The sequence below is a fragment of the Manacus candei genome, unplaced genomic scaffold, assembly GCF_025592945.1.
Source record: "Manacus candei isolate 608988 ecotype Guabito, Panama unplaced genomic scaffold, ASM2559294v1 h1tg000033l, whole genome shotgun sequence".
Taxonomy (NCBI): domain Eukaryota; kingdom Metazoa; phylum Chordata; class Aves; order Passeriformes; family Pipridae; genus Manacus; species Manacus candei.
In genome coordinates this window covers 10,188,436-10,197,960 of record NW_026138081.1, presented here as the reverse complement: position 1 = coordinate 10,197,960, position 9,525 = coordinate 10,188,436, and the positions used below count along the sequence as shown (strand labels likewise).

The window sequence follows — 9,525 nt, the reverse complement described above, 5'->3', positions numbered from 1 at the left end:
ACATCTTCCACTAGACCAGGTCACTCAGAGCCCCATCCAGCCTGGCCTTGAACACCTTCAGGAATGGGGCATCCACAGCTTCCCTGGACAACGTGTTCCAGTGCCTCAGCAGCCTCACAGTAAAGAATTTTTTCCTAATAACTAATCCAAACTTACTCCCTTTCAGTTTGAACCCATTCCCCCAGTCCTGTCACTACATGCTCTTGTAAATAGTCTTGCCCCATCTTTCTTGTAAGTTCCTTTCAGGTACTGGATGGCCGCAATTAGGTCACCCCAAAACCTTCTCATTTCCAGGCTGAAAAAAAAAAAATTGAAAAGAATTGTTTTCTGCAAATTGCTTTGAGATTTGTGGTTCAGTTTGGACAACCCTTATCCTGGAAGTTTGGAACAGAACTTTCAATCTGTTTTATACAGTCTGCTTATTGTACGTATTAGTTTACACCCATTCTGTTAAGAGCTTGTTTGGGGTACCCCACAGCTCTGGGCTGAGTTGTGCAGGTTTTAATTCCCGGCGGGGTCCCAGCTCGGGTCGGTGCCGCGGCCCTCGGGGCTCGACTGCTCTCGCCTGCCCTCCGTCGCCCCCGGGCGGCGGTGGAAGACTTCGTCGCTCGGCTGGCGCTGCCTGGCGGCGTTCTAGCCTCGGCTGCTCGGGCCTTGCTCCCGCGCTCGGCGCCGCCGCCGTTCGGGCCCGCTCGGCGCTCGGCTGGCCCGCCTGGCCGGAGCTCGGCGCGGCGGCGGCGACACCGACCCGGGGCCGCTGCGCCCCCGGCCCCGCCCGGCGCCGCCGCCCCAGGTACGCTCCGGGCCTACGCGCGGCCGGCCCCGCGACGAGGTCGCGCCGCCGCTCACGGGCGGGCGGGCGCGGCCGTCCCCGCGGTGGCGCCCCGGAGGGCAGCGGGACCGGCCCGTGCCGGGCCGCGGCGGGCGGAGCGCGGCCGGGAAGGGGAGGGGGGCTCGCTGCCGGCGCCTTTGTGCAGGAGCTCCGGGGCCGCGGCCTTCCAGGGGAGGGGGCAGCGGGGAGGCCGCTGCGCTGCCCCGGGCCGGGCACTGCCGCGGGAGGGCGAGACCGCGGCGGTGCCTCCGTCGGCCGGGGGGGACGGGACGGGACGGGACGGGACGGGAGCCTCCGGGGAGAGCGGGGAAGGGCTCCTGCTCGCCGCCTGCCCGCCGGAGCCCTCCTCAAACCGGAATTTGCATCCGAGTTTGGGTGCCTTGCGCTTCTCTGCTCATCGCCCCCGCTTTCCCGAGGGTCCGGTCCGGCGGCTGGGCTGCTCTGGAATCATGTTTTTTGACGTTGCTGCTGTTGTTTTCCGCCTTTACCCAAATAAAACATGTAGGAAGTGTTGGTTGCTCTATCTGTTATGGTATTCACCTTGTGTTACAGAACATTTGCTTTTGAAAGTAGTGTTTGGCATAAAATGCGTTCAGGTGTGTTTCCAGTTACTTTTTGTCTTGTGAGGGAGCGAGCCCAGCTGATTCACCAGCTGTGGGAACGTTTTTTGTTTTCATCTGCAACATTCTTCCAGACAACACCTAAATTTCTGTAGTGATTGTGTAGTGTTTTGAGATTACTTGTGATCCTGCCAGTACTGTGCGTTCAGCTGCCTTTGGAAAGCAATTTTTCCTGCACTAAAACAGCATTTCATCTTCAAGAGATGCTGTAGGCGGTTACACGTAGTTTTTTGCACTACATACTTTCCAGTGTTGTTCTGTTGTAACAGACTGATTTAAGAGTTGCTGTTATCTAGGTGCAAGCTCCTCCCCAGGAAGATTAGTTGTATGAGTGTGAAGTCTGTGTAAATGTGGTCAGTGCTGCTCCATTTTCTCCTCTGTATGAAGTATGCTTTGGTCTTTATTTAAAAACCCAGTGTGTTCTTCTATATTTGTCCTTGTTTACTGCTCCACCCAGCTTGGTGTCCTCTGCAAGTGTCATCTGGCTTCTTTGCCTTTGCCACTCCCATCCTCTTTCAAATTGCTAATGGGAATGTTAAAAAGGGACCTAAGAATGACCTGCTGGTAATGTGCACTTACTGCCAGTCCATTACTGGATTGTTTAAGTTTGTTGTTGGGTCAGTTTTGAGAATGTGATGCAGATTTGAATGCCTTATGGGTGACATAGGCAACAGGACCTGAAATTCTCTGCTGAATTTAAAATCCTTTTTTGTGTTCTGAAGGGCTGCTGTAAGCAGCATTTTCTAACATTCAGAGCTGTTCAGTGTAGCTTGTGTGCCAGTTCTGGAGTTCACAATTGATGCTTCTGTAGGTTTGGGTTTTTTTTCAAATCTGGTCCACTGGTGTTTCAGCAGTCACGAGTAAGTGTGTTGTACTCGCCTGCTGATTTATGTGGCCGTTAATGAGTAGGGCAGTTCACTAGCATTCATATTTTTCCTAATGCTTGAAGTGAAGAATATATTTGGATCCAGATATCTGGATTTGCCTTTTCGGATTGAGTTGCTGGGCAGTTTATGCTGAGAGTTTACTTTGCTGACAGCTTCTTCTCATTTTTTTTTTCTTTTGCCCTTTTCTGAGTCATAACTGACCCTCTGGATTCTTGTTGGGTTGCTTCCTACTTTTCCATTTTCTGTGCAGCATTTCTAACTTTTATGCAGCTGTAACAACCAGTTCTAAAGAAGGCAAGCAATGATGCTGTGTGCTACTATCCCTCTGCCAGAAGTTTGGCATTTGAATACTTATTTTTTAAAGAAACTTCTGGAAAGATACTATGGTATCTTTTATGCCATGGTTAGCAAGCTAACTGAACCCATGGCTCTTGTGGAGTTATTGTTGTTGTGAATACTTATTAGTGTTACTAATGCAAATAGCATTAAGGTACTTCTTTTTTTTTTCCCCTACCGAGTTTGCATTATCAAGGACCCAATAAAGGGCAGTAGTACGTGGTAATAGTTACCTTGTGTGTTTTTTGTTAGTAGCCTGGTGCTAACCCAGCAAGGAGGGTGATAGAAACAAAATATTAATAAGGCAAGGCCAAAAGAATTTTGGTTTACGAAAGTTGAATGACAATGGGATATGCCGTGGAAGAGGATTAATATTAGAAATCTTTGAATGGAAAGTTAGTAAATGGTATAGTAGTTGCCTAATGAAAGACCCATTGATTGGGTTGCTTGAAACTAGAGGAGACCCACATGTCTCTGCAAGAGGAGATGTACATACCTGCCTCTCAGGACTTAACATGGGTTGTTAAGAACTCTGGGATTGTTGTCTGGTAACTGTTTGTTGTCTCCAGCTTTGGTAGACTGTTGAAGGCACTCAGGACAATGAGGTGTCAGGCTTGAGCATGGAGAGCTCATCTTAATCTGTGTGCTCGCACAGCTCCACTTCAGGTGTTCTCAGTGAGGTGTTTTGGGCTGTCGTTGCAGAGTGATTCCTGCTTCCTTCTTCCTGGTACGCAGTACTAATTCTCCACCTTGAGCAGCATAGAATTGCTGACAGGAATCTCGGACCTGTGTTTCGGACACTTTCCCCCCTCCCTATTTATTTCTCCATAGTCTCAGTCCAAGGCCAAGAAGAGCAAGGGTGTCAAGAATTGGCTGTTTCTTTGTTCAGAGTTTAAATCTTTGTCTCACACCTCTTCTTTAGTTCTGATACATCTTTGTGTGAAGACTTCAGCTTCTGTGTGGATCATTTTTGCTTTTTGTCTTGATAACTTACTTCCATGTGAGCAAGAAATTATATGGCCTGTGTTTTTTAATATGTGTTTTTGTTTCAGTTGTTTATTACTTGGGTGAGGTGCACATGCCTTAAGTGCAGCCTTGAATGCATAAAACACTTTGTCTTCATCTTGTGGTACCCAATGCTACTTCTGCTACTTTGTTGTGTGGGCACTCCCAAATTTTCTCTTGTGTGTGATGTCACTTGGGGGCACTTGGCTGTGGCCCTTGAGGTTGAGGAACCTTGATGTGACTTTGAATGTAAACACTGGGATTTTGAATTGAAAATTTCTTTACCTTTCTACTTAATTGAGAATAATTCTTTTAGGGGGTTAATCTGAATTCTATGTCGCTCTGTTTGTCTCTCTTTCTGTTGCTGTAGCTGTCTCTTCTCTCTGACCCTCATTTCCTGCTGTATACGGTACTTAACAAAAGATGCCATGGTTTGAGTATGGAATTGTGGAAACCAACTCTTAATCTTCTGGATCTCAGTTCTGCTGTTTGACTTATCTTACAGTTCTGTGAAATTATGTTTATTCTCGTCCTATCTTCTGGATTGAAACTAATATCTCTCTCCTCAAGAATTCATTAAGTTTATGTGGAAATTGTGATAACAGTCAGGAAAGTGCTCCATATTCTCATTGGTAAATGAAACTGTCAGACTCCAGATGTGGCTGATCACTTACACTGATTTTTATTACTTCCCTTTTTATTTTTACCATTCATTTTCTGACCTTTAGAAGTTGATATCTGCAAGCTTCTCTCCTACTTCTTCACAATTTTGCTGTAAATAGCTAGCAATTTAGTGTATTTCTTTTGATTGAAAAGTTCTCCAAAGCATATTCAGCTCATTTAATACAGACTGGGAAGACAAATTAAGATTCTAATGGCAATCAGCTCCTCATTGCAGTCATACAGGATCTTGAAATGACAATGTACTATTGACATCTTTGTAATGTAATTGAATTTCCTGAGCTGTTTGTAGTTTCAATTTAAAACACAGCATTGAATTTTTCAATCATGAAGCACTAATACAAGTTATTTTTCTTTAGGAATCCTGTTCTGATTTATGTAGAAGCACTTACTGCAGTGGATACAATTTAGAGCAGTGGGTCTAGTGCATCTGCAGAAGATTTGCTTTTGAATTACTTTCCCACCTCTCTCTGGCCTTGACCAAAGAAAAATTTCAGCTTACAGAACTATACTTTGGGGAATATTTAAAAACTTTGAAGAGTAAAACCAGGGCCATCTAATGAAAGTGCCTTCATGGTATTAGTTTTGGACTCTGTTGCATAGTTGCATCATAAAGTTGGTGTCTCTCCTCCTAAGGCTTTTTAATAGTGTTTTTTTTTTAATTTTCCATATTTAGGGACAGTTAGTTGAAAACTGGCTCTTGCTCTAATTAAATTTTTAAATTAAGCTGCCTTTTTTTTTTTAAGCATAATTAAGGACACATAAGTAGAAACAGAACAAGAGAATGGATTCTAGTTTTGCTTTTTTCATTGTTTTGGTTAACCATGCTTAAGGTAATTGTTTGTTACCCCTGTGGACTGTTTTTGTTTTTTAAAGATTCTAGTGCAATGTAGCTTTATTTTCAATTTAGATATTACTGCAAGGTATCTTGAAGTTTGCTCTATGCAAAATGCTTTCTGGTGTTTGGTTTTTTTTGGTTGGTTGTTGTTTTGTTTTTCTTTGTTTTTTTGCTGAAGAGCTAATATCTCTGCAAATGGTGACAAAGATCCTGTAGAAGTATCACAAATGGAGTTAAGGAAAGACAAATCATGTTGTTTGAAGTAAATTTAAACATGTAGCTGGTCAGGTACATTGCCAGAAATTCATATGGTCCTGTCACTTAATAAGGAACATAGTCCCATTCTTCCAACACTTGTGTTAAGTTTTGACGTGTGCAGCTATTCTGGATATGAGTCATGTCACCTATTTTTTACTGATTTTGTTGTTCTATAACATTGCTCAAATTCCAGTGCTACATAGTTCAATTACTTACCAAACTAGGACTCCTTGAGTTGTCTTGTTTGTTTAGCTGAGTTGATGCAGTGCAAAGAGGGCAAATCAGCTTTTTTGTTTTGGTTTTACATAAACATCTTTTTAGTTTTGCTCAGTCTTTCAAGTGGAGACATGAAAAGGGTTAGTGGGAATGGCATGACATTTGGTATGAATTGAATCAGTATTTTTAATAAAATTGCAAGTATAATTTGTGTCTTCTACCTGAGATAGCATTTCTGGGTTTCTTACATGACACTGTTTTGTGCAGTTTAGGAAAACGATGGCATCATAATCTCTGTATTGCAGGAGAGAGGGAAACATGGATTATAAACAAGGAAGGGAACTAAAAAAGTCCCTGGAGCTGTGTGATTGCTCATATATGTTCCAAATTATGTTTTGGTCATCTGGTTTGTTCTTGGAGATCTCCTGTCCGTGGGTCTTGAAACCGGCTTTTATTACTTATTCAATGAAGTGCCTGTAAAAGAAGGAGGGGCTGTGTAGTCTGTAGTCCTTGGCAAGATGATCTTTGACTGTTTCCAGTGTGCACAATGATTTATTCTTTGCTCTTTTGAGCTTCTGAAAAACGTAAGGGGTCTTGATAAGAGAGTTTGCCTCAAAATTAAACTGTTAAATACAAAGGAGACTGACTTGTAGAAACTCCTTTGAGGCAATAACGTGTCTTGTGACTGCAGCCTTCAGTAGGATCCCTGTGAAGATAAAACATTTGGGCTTAGTGCTGCATGCACTGTTTTCATGCCTGTTTCGTGATCTCCTGATCATTCTTGGAGAACCCACCCACATGTACAATAGCAGGAATGCTAAATTATTGCTAATATTTATTAAATTACTGGAATGTATTAAATACATTCTAAATAAACAGTTCTCTTGAATATATTGCTGGTGTTCCAAGCCTGAGATGCTGCAGTTTATAATTTGGAATAGTTGCAATGGCACACTCCATTGTTAGTGCTGGACACTTCACTTACAGACATTTTGAAAACAGAAGTAACTGGCTTACGAGATAGGAAGGCCCTTGGCCAGAGCAGGGATAGTTCACGGTACTAATAATCTGTTTCCTCTTCTGTTCTAGAGACAAGTTTGCTTGTGGTTTTGCAGGACAGTGACATGCCTCATTGTTCACTACATGTTTTTTTTTGTTCTGTTTTGTTGTGTTTCCCCCCCCCACCCCGTGTGTTCTTTTAATACAAAGTATACAATTTGCATTGGCCCATAAGCTGTGTGGATCATATCCATTTTACAGTCAATGTGTTCTGGAAGTCTTAAAACTCAATAAAGGGACTTTGAGACAGAAACTTCCAGCACATGCTTTCTTTCCTCTGCCTTTTCTAGGGAGGCTTATACATGTGTTCTCTCTGTGGATTCCAGATTGCGAAGTCAGTGACAACTTTTATATTTCACTTAATGTTGTCTCTTTCTTCATCAGTCACTTGAGATCTTTGGGCAGCAGAATTGTCTGAAATTATTTGGAGATTTCTATCTTCTGGATAGATCTTCCTTTATAAATAGCTTTTACTGTTTGCAGCTTTATTTTTGTTTTTTTTTTTTAAAACACTGATAGAGCTGTTTACGCTGATTCTGTACACACACATTAGGAAAGGCTTTTAGTATTGGGCTCAGCATGCAACCACAATGTCCTTTGGAGTGGTAATAGATTTGAAAGCTGAAGGCCACATGGAATAACTTTTTTCCCCAATGGAGAATTGAATAACATGAAATAGATAGTATTCAGATATTTTCTTTGTATCAAAGCCAACTGTGCTCCCAGCATGGAGGTACCACAATTGGCACGAAGTTAGTTACACCAGAGATGGGGAAGGGGCATGTTAAGAGATGGGACCATAATCTCTGTAAAGTGCTGAAGTTTCTAACTGGAACGGTAAACCATTTCATAACGCATAAAATATCTTGACATCCTTTCTATATGGCAATTTGAATGTGCTTCTTTTTATTTCTCTTCTCTCCCTACCTTTTTGCCAGTGTTTTCAGGGGGTCCTGTACCAGCATGAAGTTCTACCAGTTTGCTGCTTTGCTTTGGTTTTCTAGAGGTTCAGTGTCATAAAAGTGGCAATAACAAGTGAGCTTGTATCACTCTAATGCTGGGAATCCTTCAGGCTCTGTACCAGAACAGCTGGTACAGAGCAAGTAAAAGGCTTGGGGTTGGGCTCTGTAATGCTCTTTCCAAAACTGTAAACAGCCCAGCATGTTGTCCTGAAATGCCCTGAAGGGAGAAAACTGTTAAGGAAAGAAAGCTGCCAATTATATAAAAATTTCTTGAGTCTCCACTTTCAGAATTTCTTTGGTGCCCTGGACCACATCCAGGGGATCAACTAATCTTGCAGTTGTTGGACTCCACTTTTGGTCGTCCTAATTAAACCAACCAAAACTGCTTCTGCCACCTGCCCTCCCCCCAAAAAAAGAAAAAAAACCACCAAAGAAACAAAACAAAGAAGACAAAAAGCCCAAACCCAAAAACAACCCCCCCAAAAAACCAACAACAAGAAGAATACCAATCCCTGTTTAGGTAGTCAGCTGTTTATCAGTTGTGATAGCGTGGGTATTTGTAATAGAAGCTGTTACTGAATTAGTCCACCACTTGCCTGAACAGGTTTGATCCAGTGAGCTGCAAGTTTTCTTTATGCTGAGGCCCAAGAAGTATTTTCAAACCCACTGCATTTAATTTAAACTTTGTTAGTCAGATGGCTAATGAGTTGCTATAAATATGGTTGGTACTTGAATAGTTTATCTGCTAATGGTATTTAATAACATGCTGTCATTGTTTGACTTATATTTGAGGAAAATGTTTGGAGTTGGTTCAAGCTAATTCAGGCAGGATAAAGCTTGGTCCCCAAAGGGGTCCAGGGTAACACTGAAGTCCCAGCATCATTCAAGGATACATTCAGTGTTTTCTGAAGAGATTGCAGCTTTTAAAAATGTTGAACATCTTAACAGGGTACTGTGGAGGCATTTGAATTCAGTTTTCTTTTGCTTACTTTTCAAATGGGATAAAGACATGAGTCAGAAGAAGCTGAAAAAATGAAGGACAGTCCCTGAGGAAAAAACATCAAGGTCAAACACTCAGGAAGCTCCCGTGTTAAGTGTTTGTTATTGCCAAATTAGTTGAATAAATTAGGACACATACACAGAAATTTAGATAAACTGTCTTAGGGTATGTACTTGATTTTATATAGTGGTGGAGATCTATCAGTAAGGTGAAACTAGAGGTTCACTGACTGCAGTTGTAGGTGTTATGTGTCCCTTTATTTTACAATATGTAAACTTGCCTACCCATGGCATAAATAAACATAAAGTTATTTGTTAAACCTCTTGATTTCCTTGTTGCTATTGTACTTGAGGGAACATTGGTTCTTCTGAAAGGGCTGAAATGTTGCTAGGTTGTCAGAGCTTGTCCTTTCTCAGGGGTAATTGCATTATCTCACTTGTAAATTATCAGGATCTCTTAAGTTATGTAAGTTTTTTGGCCTTTAAAGCTACTGAAAGGCTGTTCCAAAGCTTAATGTTTTAGATTTCTTCAAACTTCCAGCTTATTCCAGCTGCAGGTTTGGTCTTCCATTGATGTCCTATTTCTATGTTTATTCTCGGGTCATTGTAGCCATTATTCTTTATATACACCCATATAGAATATTCAGCTACTTTTACTAGACAAAACTAGACTTACAGTTTCCCCCTGTAAAATAGGCTTTTTGTTGCCTGTATTGTTCTGAGCTATCCTTCTCCTCCATGCTGCTTACCATCTGAATCCAGTAATTTCTGAACATGGGTGACTGGGGCTGTTTGCAGAATCTCAACCAGGATTTATTAGCATTTGGTGAAA

The 9,525-nt window shown here is 42.1% G+C and overlaps 1 protein-coding gene across 2 annotated transcripts in view; it reads left to right on the top strand.

The window, feature by feature from the left end:
* Nucleotides 1-644: 644 nt before the first annotated feature.
* AMBRA1 (autophagy and beclin 1 regulator 1) overlaps nt 645-9,525 on the top strand; it is a 129,338-nt gene continuing 120,457 nt past the window's right edge. The window contains exon 1 of one of the 2 annotated variants that reach the window (XM_051791618.1): nt 645-793. The gene's annotated coding sequence lies outside the window, so the exon portion shown is untranslated. The remainder of the gene's footprint in view (nt 794-9,525) is intronic. The other variant, XM_051791619.1, reaches the window with a different exon arrangement.